Raw genomic sequence first — 11947 nt, 5'->3', positions numbered from 1 at the left:
TTCTGTGTGCAAAATACCACATCTTTAAAAATATCAGTTGTCAAATATCAAATTGCTTGAAAATGAAACTGTCTTACAAATTGTTCTTGTATGAAACAACTGAATATTTAGGGTAAAAACTTTTTAGTGTTGGTCAGATCTTCACTAAATCTTTATTTGTTTCAACTCTGGCAAGATGCAGAAGGTGCTAAAATTTAGCCCATGTAACAATTGTGAGAGATCAACTCCCCTTTCCTTTGTTCAACTGCTCAGTGGAGACACCTTTGGTTACCTCTCTGTAATCTCTGCACAGCAGTATTTTTCAGTTTACCTTTCTCTGGCTTTGTTTTGCAAAGCTTAGCTCAATTTCTTCACTTGAATCTTTTGTCATCATTCCATGTGGCTCATTTCTGTTCTGCTGCTCTTGAATAAGTTTCTCCAACCTGGTGTCTTTCAAATGAGTTCTGATAATTACAATCACAGCAGCCCTGAGAATAAAGGAAATTGCATCTCTACAAATCTGGATGGCATCAAGCTAGGGAGTAGGTTACCTGCTCCACTCTTTGTATTTTTAGCACTCTATAGATTTCTATCGAAGTTGTTTTTCCTCTTTGTAGCTACTAGTTTACAATCCCATCATCAATATGGTTTTTTAAAAGATCCATTTTTTAATATACATATTCCTAGTGGTATTTTTGAAGAAGTGTTTTTAACAAGGAGAACACAGATGTGTGCATTAAGAGGGAATGTTTATAGTTCTGCTCTTGTTCTTTGCAGTAGTAAGAAAATAAACTATTTTGGCAGCAGTCATAAAAAGATACATTGCTGAAACTAAGCAGAACATCAGTGCAAAGTAACACAGAGAGTCAAGAAAACTCAACCCGAACAGGCTTTGCCAGTTTTGGTTTTCATGTGTTATTTACTTGGCAAAATGCTGTTTCAATTGCTTCTCGTGTAAACATAAAATTAGGCACAAAACCAAAGTCTGCTTTAAACAGTCACTGTATATTTGTTAAGAAATAAACAATTCTGCTTCCTGATTTTTTTTTATTTTTGCAGTAGGGGAGGTTTGCAAGAAAGCCATTCCAGCATTCCCTATTGAGTAGTGTAGTGCCAGTGAATGTGAGAGAGGAGGAGAGTAAAAGAGATACTTGGATTGGAAACAAGCAGTTATAGCTCCTCCTGTTCACCCACTTCCTTCTGCCAAATCTTGGCAACAGAGCCTTTGTTTTGACAGGATGGCAGCAGAAGGAGGTGGGGATTGTTGCTTGTTCCTTCTGCAGCCTATGGCTGACAAGAACTCTGACACACGCACACAAAAGTGGATTACCAATTGTGTGAGGTTAGAAAGAGCTCAGCAGCCTGGAAACACATTGAAAGGATTTTTTCCCCTCTGTTTATATCAATGCTATTATTGCAAAAGGAAGCTAGGTCAAATAAAGCCATGCAGAGCTTTATTTATCCTTTTACAGTTTTTGAAGAAATTTTGCTCATTGTATGGATACTTCCCTTTTCTCAGTTTAATCTCATAGTACCATGTACTATGTAGGTCTGAGTGGTGGTGACAGGTGTAATACCATCTATACAGTTCAGTTCAATGGGAATTTGAATTTTCATCTTCCAAGGTCCTAGTTTTCTGCTCTTATATTCCATGTCTTTGAACATATTTTAGGTAATGCTTTTATATATTTTTATTTCATAAATGTATATAAGTATTAAAAGATGAACACCACTTTAAAGGTGGTAAGTGTAACAATTTAAAAAATTTAGAAACTATGTTATAAACACAGCAACTTCCAGAATGTTGACCATGTTGCTAAAAGATTCTTATTTTTTGTAATTAAAACAACAAACCCTGACACACCATATATATTAACACATATGTACTCCTGCAAATCAGGGAAGATTTTTCTTTCCTATGCTGTGTTATAATTCATTTAACTAATTTTATCACTGGAAAATCCACAATCATTAATATCTTTATAGATTCAAAAAAATAGGAATATAGCCAGCAAAAAGAAAAAAATGTCTTTCATGTCAAGTGATTGTCCCCCAGAGTCTTGTTATCAACTATCTTCATATTAGCCTAAAATGCAATAAAAATAGGAAAAACCAGTCCATGTTCATTAATGTTTCAACTCCTGAGTTATATTGCCAACAACCAAATTATTGTAACCATTTTTTCTGAACATAAGAGGCATCTAACAGTGAATTTGTCAAAGCAAATTCATGTATTAATCTCTTTAAAATCAAAGGAAATGAATTTCACATTGCTTAATCCAATCCAGCAGTGGTTTACAAAGACCGGACATCCAAACTCATTTTTTCAAGGTCACATAACAAACTGATATCAATTTCAGCACTTTCCTTCAACTATTTAATCAAACCAGAGATAATTCCTCTAAAATCTTTACAGTGGAACAATAGAAGTAGCAAATATATCTGAGCAAGTAAAAACTAAACTAAGCTAGCAGGATTGAATATACTGCCAAGGAATATTTAAGCGATACTTAATACAGGTAATCCTCAATTTACAACAGTTCATTTAGTGACCGTTTGAAGTTACAACAGCCCTGAAAAAAATGACTTATGATCATTTTTCACACTTAACGACCATTGCAGCATTTCCATGGTCATGTGATCAAAACGTGGCCATTTGACAACTGACATATATATGACGGTTGCAGTGTCCTGAGTCGTGTGCTTTTTTGCGAACAAAGTCAATGGCTATCCAGATTCACTATGTTACTAAATGAATAATTGCAGCAATTCACTTAACAACTGTGGGAAGAAAAGTAGTAAAATGGGACAATATTCATTTAACAAATGTTTCACTTAGCAACAGAAATTTTGGGTTCAGTTGTGGTTGTAAGTTGAGGACTACCTGTAACGATATATGAATGGAACATACATTTGTAAAAACAACATTGTTTTGGAAATGAGATTTGCAGCTGTCCTTGATAAATACAAAGATTATACAATACATATCTAAGTGCCTGTGTTTTAAGCAAAACGTAACAGTTTGAAGAAATTATCAACATTAATGCCAATGCAGAAAATCTAATTTCTGATGACTTACCATCACAAGAAATTTCCTTAAAAGTTGTTGCCTGATCACTGTACTCAGTAAAGAAATAAGTAAAGAAACACTAAATAAAACGGACAAATGTTTTTTTATTTTTTATTTTGAAACTAATAATATAATTGTCCTGGTTGGTTAGTAAAAATGACACTGAGCTATTAGAATTTAGTAAAATCGGCAGAATTATACAATTTGAAAAATTATGTATTGTATGCATAATTAATTGATAGTGTATAATACTTTATTGGGGCACAAAGAACTTAATAATTTAAAATATAATTCTCAGGAAGTTTGAGGAAAAAGGAGGTGGTATATATATATAGGGTTGAATTAGAAAGCAGTAGAAGTAGTCCTTGATTTACAACCACAATTGAGCCCAAAATGTCTGTGTGAAGTGAGACATTTGTTCAGTGAGTTTTGCTCGATTTTATGACCTTTTTTGCCACAGCTGTTAAGTGAATCACTGCAGTCATTATTATTGAATATTGATCACATGATCAAGGGGAGTTTGGAAAGGTCGTAAGTGTGAAAAATGGTCATAAGTCACTTTTTTTAGTGACCTAACTAAACTGTCGCTAAATGAACTGTTGTAAATTGAGGACTACCTGTATATCTACTTATAATAGCTGCATTTGCTTAGACTTAATCATTGGTTATTTATTTTAGGACATAGGAGTATCAAATTCTGTTTTAATTCCAATTACATATGCTAATGGAAACAAGCTGTTTGGTTTAATTTTTGTTGACCAGTTATTTTCACTTTCTGAGAGATGTATGTATTCTTCCTTTTCATTTTTGTAGGTAGACCAGTAGGTTTTCCTTATTACGTTTAAATAAATTGTATTCTTATAATCAAATTCTGTTTTCTTGATTAAAACCCAATAGTGTTGTATGTGAGAGATTATATGGTTGGATACTTTGGAGAAATAATTTTTACTTTGCTTTGATTGGAAAATACAATCAATTTTAATTACAGAGCATCCCTTTGCTTCCATTGCACAGGCATAGTCATACCTTTTTCCTTTAGAAAATTTTATTAAATGCACATGCTACTGTTTGATCTCAGGATTCTTTAGAGCAAAGGCAGGTGAGTTGTGATTTATGGAGTGTAGAAACTTGACAAGCGTACAGATTTCTTTCTAAATTAGCTTTATGGAGAATTTGCTGTTCTGGAGAGCATAAACAGATTCCATTTTCCTTTCAGACTGGTCTGATATGGTCAGCCACAGTAGTGGGAAACTGCAAAATAATTCCCCCCCCCAACTCTAGTTGGTCAGTTGTGGAAAGTGCTACCTTATACTCAGTTCAATGAGGCTTAATGAGCTCCACTTCTTTCTGCCATTTTTTAACTTCTCACCCAGTGTGGTATGTATGTACCGATGTGTAAAGTAAAAAAAGCAGTGAGAGGAAATTCCTAGAGCCGTCCCATTACTGTAGGGCCTCTGTATGATTTACAGAGCATGAAGCATGAAAAAGTTATATCACTATTCTTGTGTCTTTTTTGGACACAATCAGGTGTGCAAGAACAAAACAGGATTTGTCTTTAGCAAGTGTTCACTGGGAGAAAATGACAAGTTTTCTGAGAAACATAGTTATAAATATATCTGTATATAAAGTATTTCGAGTACTTTTAACCAGTGGTGGGATTCAGATAATTTAACAACTGGTTCTCTGCCCTAATGATTTCTTCCAACAACCAGTTTGCCAAACTGCTCAGAAAGTTCACAACCGGTTCTCCCGAAGTGGTGCGAACTGGCTGAATCCCACCATTGCTTTTAAACAAGTCCCTCTCTATTTGTAGTAATAGCATTCATTTTGCTTTGTAGTATAATGCAAGGAATGTAAAAGGTTGACAATATAATATTAATAAAATAATTTCAAACAATTGCACACTTATTGCTCAAATATAGGCATAATCACATGAACCTGAATATAGAAATATTTATTTATTTATTTATTTGATTTATATGCCGCCCTTCTCCGGAGACTCAGGACGGCTTACAATGAGTTAAGCAATAGCCTTCATACTTTTGTATATACCTGCTTAGTAGGGCTTTTGGCCCCCCCTAAGCGGTGTTCTTTTTTATACAAAGTCAGCTTATTGCCCCCACAATCCGGGTCCTCATTTTACCTACCTCGAAAGGATGGAAGGCTGAGTCAAGTTTGAGCCTGGTGAGATTTGAACTTGCAGTAATTGCAGGCAGCTGGTGTTACTTAACAGCACTTTAGTCTGCTGCGCCACTAAGGCTCTTATTCAAGCAATGATTTAAAAACAGTTACTGCCTATCAGAAATTTAATAAAGAAAAGAAAAAAGCTGACACGTTTTTGTGTATTTCATTACAAAACAAAAGATATAATACATCCTAAAAACTGAAAACTCTCTTCATGCGTACTTCCTAGGACTTTTTTCATACATTATATGGCAATAAACTCTTCAGGGTCATGGTTCACACAGATATATTAGTAATTCCTTACATCTTGGATCCTCAATATGGAATTGTGGGCCCTGCAGGGCCTGCCAGTATTTCCCTTGAGAACTTCCAGATTTTATGCCTCACTTGATTTCATTTTATTCTTAAAAAATAAATTTAATTTTAAATAAGGTAACTGTGGTGTTTGTAAACAAGAGTTTGTGAGTTTTATTACTCACATTTAAATTAACCTATATTCTTTGTTATAGCTACATTCAGATCAGTTTAAATTAGTCAAACAGTAATTAGAAATAAAGATGCTCTTTTATACCGACTCCACTAGCTCATTGGTTCTCTTAGATTAATACAAATCTGCACCAATCTTTTGCAGTTTATGTTTTGCGAATATTCTGGACTACCATTCTTATCATCTCTGGAGATTTCCAATGTGATTGATCATTGTAGTTGCAGTTAAAAGCATTTTAAGTATATCAACTTGGTAATTGCATATCTTTGTGGATTTTGCAAAGTTTAAGGTAGACAACTTTAGTAGAGATTGAATAGGGATCTTTTGGATTGATGCACTGTCTTTTTCCGATATCAGCTATACATATATGTAGCCAAAATTTCCCAAGATTAGACGCAACTCAAATTCTGGTTTTCAAAGCAATTAAATGTAGAGAACTGATTTATCCCAACCCTGAATTAAAATTGGCTCAAATTATAGTTTTTTTTAACCAATTAAAAAACACTATACTTTTATGAATTTATACCTAACAGAGAACTTTTTTATGAAAAGGAATAGAAAGAGGTTTGTATAAAATAATCTTATTGTTGATTTTGTGTTATTTACTACCTATGAATAGGAAGATTCCTGATTTTTTAATTATAACTCCTTAGTTTATTTATTTGTCTTATTTAAAAACTGCCTATCTCCTTCATAGGGTGGCATGGTGGCTTGGCGGTTAAGATGCTAGGCTTGTCAGCTGGAAAGCTGGTAGCCCAGGTTCAATACCCAAGTGCTATGTGATGGGGTAAGCTCCTGTCCTCACCTCAGCTCCTGCCAATCTAAGAGTTCGAAAACATGAAAATGTGAGTAGATAAATAGTACCACTTAATGTGAGGGTAACAGGGCTCCATGACATGCTGGCCATATGATTGCTAAAATGTCTTCAGACAGCACTAATTCAATGGCCTTGAAACAGAAATGAGCGCAACTCTGTATAGTTGGCAATGACCAGTGAAATAAAATCCGTAGAGACTCATTTTTTTATCACTTCATAGAGGGACTTACATTTGACCATGCTGTTTGAAATGGGATTGAAGTAAAAATGTTTGTATGTCTTCCAATTTAGATAATTAAGTATAATTTGGTAGTTTTCAGATTATGTAATCCCAGTCATGGAATACCTTTTTGTGCACAAATTCTAACAGAAACTAAAATTATCACAAATCTTTCTGATTATAACTCATGCACATTTAAAAAATCTTTTAGGCTGAAGAAGTAGAAATCTTTTTTTACAAGATTTTGTTTCAAAATCACTCTGTTGAATTAAATGCCCTTTGATGTTGTCTCACTAAGTCATTTTAGATCTTGAGCAATGTAGCAAGCAATTTGGCCCCTAATTTGAGCAGTATATCAAGCAATATAGTCCTGTTTTCAGTGTTTTCAAAATTTGATTCAGTTTGCTGGACCAAGGCCAATATGTTAATACCATGCATTCTAATTTTTAACCTAATATTTAGCATAATATTGATTTAAAGAATGAGCAGTAAATAAAATGTGGCAACCATATGGATTAATCATGACACTTTTTGAGGAAAGTAATTTAAATATGATTTACAACTGATGCTCTGGAATAAAAGAAAATAACAGCAGAACATTTTCATCATGAAACAAATCCTTAGTAATTTATTTTTCAGCCTGGGTTAGCATAAGACTCTCCATAAACATTTCAGTTTAGGGAATGCAAGAATACAAAATTTATGTAATGAGATTGGAAGTTACCAAGTAGTAGAATTTATTCTAGTTTACAATATAGAGAATGCTCCTATATTTACCAGATCCCCTGGTCAGTGAAATGTGAATCTGGAATGAATAGCTAGAAGGAACTTTTTAGGGTGGGAAGAGACATTCAAATTCTCTGATGTGAATCCTGTCGTCGTTCTTACTACAGCATCGCAGATACAAATTGTTAGGCGTGTGTGTGTGTGTGTGTCTGTGTATTGATAGATAGGCAGATGAGCTGGCGGTAGGTAGGTGGATAGGTGGATGGGTGAACAGATGGGTGAGTAGATAGGTAAGTAAGTACGTAGTCAGTTTGATAGTCCAAGTTCAAAGAAGACACACTGTTGTGCAGTTCACCTGTGGACATGGAAGTGACTGTATAGTCCCAGTCTGAAGGTGCAGAATCTAGCACAATGAGGGCACTAGAAGTCTATTGTAATAACTATGGCTGTTATCCTATGGTGCCACTTAACAGTTTTCTATCAGTTTTTCATGGTGCCTGTTTTCAAAGCCAGTGGAGGCATTTTAGCACAGGGCCTATCAATGGATCTGTTAGAAGACCCAGCTAGGAATTCCCTTGGCTTGATGTCACAGTGGTGTAGGATTTCCTTCACAGCACTTATCTTCATAGCACTTGTGTAGATATCCTCAAGTTGTCTTCCCAGTCTCCAGTATACCATACCATGCAGTGGTCATCCATTCTACTTACCTTCCCTACTGGTTCGGAAGTGCATGTGTCATGTCTGTGTCATGTGCACGCGCAGACCCTCTGTGCATGTGCAAACCCTTCTGCGTATGCGCAGAGGGTAGGAAACAGATTACTTCCTGGTAACAACGACTGGGTGGGTGGGCAGAGCCTCGCACTACCATCGCTGAACCACCCGCTGCCATCGCTACCGGTTCGACTGAACCGGTCCGAACCGGTAGCATTTCACCCCTGGTTCCACACAGTCAATCTGGCCTGTAATAATCAGGGACTCAGTGCTGGTGGACTTCATGTAATCCAAGATCTCCAGATGGTCTTGTCAAAGAATTCCAGGAATGGAACAGAAAACATGCATGTGAAATTTCTCCAGTTGTTTGATGTGTTACTGGTACATAGTCCAAGATTTACATTCATATAGGAGTGAAGGGATAACCATAGGTCTGTAGACTTTCAACTTTATGGAGATATGGATGTATTGATTGAACAGTCTAGTATCCAGCTGCTTCAGAGCCTGTCTGACTTTGCTGATCTTGAGTCAGTTTCTTTGTCCAAAGACCCAAGATGATACTTCCTAGGTATTTGAAACTGTTTATCTTTGTCAGCTGGATGTCACCAGCAGTGATTTTTGATATTTGGCACCATCTGGTAAAGTACTTCAGTCTTGTTCAGGCTGGTAGTAAATCTGAAAAGCATAACAGTGTCTGAGAATTCGTTCAGTATCAACTGTAATCACTGTTGTGTGCCAGGGACACATAGTCATCATCAAAGAAGGGTTCCTTGAATGACTATATGGAGTCATTTTGTCCATTCATTCAAGCGGTGTAAGTCACAGAGAAAACTTTAGTTGGAATCTATTTTACACTCTCCAGCCTATGTACAGCATATGACAACATGTAACTGAAGAAGAGATTGAACAGGACAGGGTTAGGACACAACTTTGCTTCATTTCATTAGAAATGGCAAATGCAGCTGATGTAACACTGTAAAGAACCTGTCCTGTCATTCCATCATGGAGTAGGTGAATCAACTTCACAAATTTCCTCAGTCATCCAGAAGATTTCAGGATGATCCAGAGAGCCTTCTTGTTTACAGTGTCAAGTGCCTTTGTCAGGTCACTGAAGGTAGAGTAAAGAGATTTATTCTGCTCAATGGCAAATCTCAGGTCTGCTGTACTCCATTCAGAAAGCCTCATTTCACCTTCTGAGAGGTTCCTTTCCAAAACAATGACAAGACTGTTCGGGAAAATCTGAGCAAAAATCTTGCAGTAAGATACTCCTGTAGTTCCCACAGTCTAATTTGCTTCCCTTATTTTCCATACTGCCACAATGAGAGCACCATAGAAGTTGTCAAACATTTCCTCTGCGAGCCTGTTGTCTTCTAAGATTTCTTGAATGCCTGTAAGGCATTTGGGCTTGGTGCTTTGTATATTTTGGCAGGAATGTCATCCTACCCTGTTGCTTTTTTTTAAAGTTCATCAGCAAGATTGCTTGCTGGATTGAAGCAGATATAGGATAAGACTGGAAACTGAGGAACCTGTTGGAAGATGGCTTATGAGTAAGTTAATGAAATGTATGGTAGTTTTTCAATCCTTCCTGGTCTTTGATCAGATCTGATCTATCAGATGACAGTATGGGGAGTGTCCTAGTGTAGAAGGACCATAAAGTGCCTTCATGTGCAAAAGAACACTGGTAGCATACTATCTGCAAAGCATTCCACATGTTCACCCTTTCTGCGCTACCAGTTGTCCTCTATATTTTGCAGTTCCTCTTGTATTTCGTTCTTTGAGATATATAATACAAAGGCCTTGTTCTGGGCATGGAAAGGTCTTGGTATATCCAGGTTTTCAGTCTTAAATACAATTGTTGCAGTCTATGTGATGACATTTATGAATTGCGTCCAATTTTCGTAACAATTTCTTACAAGTGATAAATTGCCAGAAAGTTTTTTATTAAGTACATTTTGAAAATGTTGGACTTGGCCTGGGTTTTTCAGTCTGGCAATGTTGAACAATGTTCTGACAGCCCTTGGTTATTTGCGGGGTAAAGAACCTGATCACAGTTGAAGACCAGCCAGGTTAGTCTGTGATCTCTCTAGCACTCAGCACTTTCCATGGCCCAGGTAATGGTAACATCTTATGGTTGCAGTGACATACTCGGATATAGTCAAATAAGTCCCAGTGTTCAGACTTGGGAAGCATCCAGGTTGTTCTCCTCCCTGGTTGGGAACGGCAGGCAGCGCGGGTAAACTCAGTCAGTAGACCAATCAGGACCGGGTCTGCAATGACGTTTAGCCCCGCCCTTCCTGCTGCTCTCTCCAGTTTATCGACTCGGTCGACCTGGACGGTTTAGTCTCCTGCTGTTCTTCAAAAAAAAAAAAAGAAAAAAAAAAGAGCAAAACAAACAAACAGCTCTTTTAAGAGCTATCTGGGCGATCGAGAGGCCTTTCGGCTTGGAATCTTCTCCTGTTCCCTGGACGGCTCCTAGCGTCAATCAGGTTGCCGGCTGGCTCCTTATCAGGCTGGGCCCACGAGTTCGCTCCGGAGCCCTGTCCTGCAACGCGCTCGCCCCCTCTCGCCCTTGCTGACGTTTTCGCTGCTATTTCTCAAGCCTTTGCTTAGCAGCTTTTGGCGAGCCTCCTGGCGCTTCGAGTTTTCGCTGATTTGTCGTGTGTGGTGCGCAGTGAGTACTGGGGCCTTCCCTCCATTTTCTCCTTCGCGCCAAAACTTGATTTGCAAGATGGCGGACTCCCGTTCATCGAGAGCTGGCCGTGGGACTGTCCCTAGTAATCCAAGGAAGCGCCATAACAGCGATCCTGGGGAGGGCACTTCAGGGCTTCAGAAGAGCCATAAAAAGCCCCATAAATCATCTCAGCTTAAGAAGGATGAACAGCGTAGGCACAGGGCGTTGGAACGGGCCGTTCAGAAAGCGCAGCTGCAGGCCGCCAAGGAGATTGTTGTTCAACCCCCTCAGGCCTCTACTCTGGATGCTAATTCCCAGGCTGCCCTTATTCATGTTCAACCCCAGGCCACGCACAGATCTTCCCTTTCACCGGATCGCCTTGAAATGGGGGCTTCTCCCTCTTCCAGTGCAGCGGCCATTCTGTTTGCCACCCTACCCCAGGAGGGTCTCTCTCATGAATCCACCATTCAAGCTCCATTACCTGCTGTTTCTTCTGTCTGCCAGCCCCCCCTCCTCCCCCCCCTCCCCCCCCATCTTCTGTCCTTCCACCACCTCCCCTCCCTGCTACCTTGGAACCCTTGCCTTCTTCTATTTCTCCTGCCCTGGCTTCTCTTATATCATCAGCTATACGCCAGGGGATCTCTGAGGGCCTCAACCAGCGTGCGGAATTGGAGGTGGCAGACTACGCCAGTCAAGTCAGTGGTTTTTCCCACAGGGGAGCGGCTTCTCCCCACCTGGACAGACCTTGCTCTCCAGCTTCTGCTAGCCAGGCCTCTCTGTCCGCTGAGGACCTTGCCCTGGACCAAGAATGGTCTGATGATGAGGGTCTGGAGCCCGATCAACCAGCTTTCGTTGGCCTTTTCAAACCCCACCTATTCCGCTCCTTGCTCTTTAAGGCCCTATCTGTCACCAAAATGTTGCCTGCTCCCACTTCCCAGGGAGCGGCTTCCTCCTCTGATGACCCATCTGCTTCTCTCTTTTCAGAACAACCTAGCAGAGTGGATACCTTGCCTGCACCGAAATTATTCACGGATGTGGTAAAGAGACAATGGGCCTCTCCGGGCACTGGCCCCTTGCCCAAT

At 38.7% G+C, this 11947-nt stretch overlaps 1 protein-coding gene across 4 annotated transcripts in view; it reads left to right on the top strand.

Moving 5' to 3' along the window:
* Positions 1 to 11947, top strand: part of KAT2B (lysine acetyltransferase 2B) — a 111791-nt gene that overhangs the window by 2486 nt on the left and 97358 nt on the right. The gene's annotated exons all lie outside the window — the stretch shown is intronic.

This window comes from Pantherophis guttatus, chromosome 4 (genome assembly GCF_059756535.1).
Source record: "Pantherophis guttatus breed Tessera chromosome 4, ASM5975653v1, whole genome shotgun sequence".
NCBI lineage: Eukaryota > Metazoa > Chordata > Lepidosauria > Squamata > Colubridae > Pantherophis > Pantherophis guttatus.
Note: the sequence above shows the minus strand (reverse complement) of the source record. Positions and strands in the feature narration are given on the sequence as shown.